The following is a 1,661-nucleotide window of genomic DNA, read 5'->3' as shown; positions in this document are numbered from 1 at the left end:
TCTTTATCTTAAGAACATTGAAAAGCCTCTCTTCAAGCTGTTTTATAATATACAACAACTTGCTATTAACCATTGTCACCCAGCTGTGTAATAGAATACCAGAACTTATCTCTTTCCTATTTAATTGTAACATTGTACACAATGACTAACCTCTCTCTAACCTCCCCTCTTCCCCTCCCCAGGCTTTGGTAACCGCTGTTCTACTCTCTGCTTCTATGATGTAATCTCTGTCTCTCTCTCTTTCTTTCCCATATTTTAGATTGCACGTATTAGTGAGAACATGCGGTATTTGTATTTCTGTGTCTGGCTCATTTTTCTCCAGGTCCATCCATCTTTTCACAATAGGGGAAATGCTTTATGACATCAGTCTTTGGAAAGATTCTTTAAGTAAGATCTCAAAAGCACAGGCAACAAGAGCAAAAAATAGACAAATGAGATTACCTCAAACTAAAAAACTTTTGCATAACAAATTAAATAATTAACAGAGTGAAAATGCAACTTACAGAATGAAAAAAATTGCAAACAATACATCTGATGAAGGGTTAATACAAAAAATTTAAACAACTCAACCAAAAAAAAAGAAACCACAAATAACTGGATTAAACAATGGGCAAAATCCTTAATTAAATATTTCTTAAAGGAAGACATTCAAATGTCCAACAGGTACATGAAAAAGTGTGCAACATCACTAAGCATCATGAAAATGCAAATCAAAGCCACAAAGTGGTACTACCTCACTCCAGTTAGGATGGCTATTATCTAAAAAACAAAAACTAATAATTGTTGGTGAGGATGTGTAGAAGGGGAACACTCACACATTTTTAGTGAGATTGTAAATTAATAAAGTCACTATGGAAAACAGTATGGAGTTTCCTCAACAAATAAGAATATGATTACCATATGACCCCACAATCCCACTAGTGGGTATTTATCCAAAAGAAATGAAATCAGTATGTCAAAGAGATTTCTGTACTCCCATGTTTATTGCAGCACTATTTACAATAGACAGGATATGAAAACAATTCAAATGCCCAAGAACGAATGATCAGATAAAGAACATATGGGATATATACACAATAGAATGCCACTTGTCCATAAAAAGAATGAAATCCTGCTACTTGCCATATTGTTTCAGTGGAATGGTGAAGCTTTAGCGATCTCTACTTAACACATTATGGTAATATCACTCTTTTTAACCAATTTTTAAAAATTCTGATGTTATCTACATTTCTTTTTTTTTTCAATAAAAAAAATGGTGTTCACACCACTTTAACATATTTATTTCAGTTAGATTACTTTTTATTTTAAAAATTTGGCAAGTAAGATAATTTANAACATATTTATTTCAGTTAGATTACTTTTTATTTTAAAAATTTGGCAAGTAAGATAATTTACAATGACTGTTAACACAAACAACCCCCAAAGCTCAGTAGCTTGACAGAAATAAACACAATAAAAGATTTATTTCTCATTCATGTCACTGTTCTTCTGGGTGGTTGGTTGGGGTTATCTCCTTCATCAGCAACTAGGGATCTAGCTTCTTTCATCTAGTGGCTGAACTGCCTTCTGGAGCCTTGAAGTTCTTTGGGATCTTGGAATCACCTGCAGCCCACCAGCCAATGAGGGGGGCAGGGAGAGCAGAGCGCCTCTCATGAGATTTT

The sequence above is a fragment of the Galeopterus variegatus genome, unplaced genomic scaffold (assembly GCF_000696425.1).
Source record: "Galeopterus variegatus unplaced genomic scaffold, G_variegatus-3.0.2 Scaffold9873, whole genome shotgun sequence".
Taxonomy (NCBI): Eukaryota; Metazoa; Chordata; class Mammalia; order Dermoptera; family Cynocephalidae; genus Galeopterus; species Galeopterus variegatus.
Note: the sequence above shows the minus strand (reverse complement) of the source record.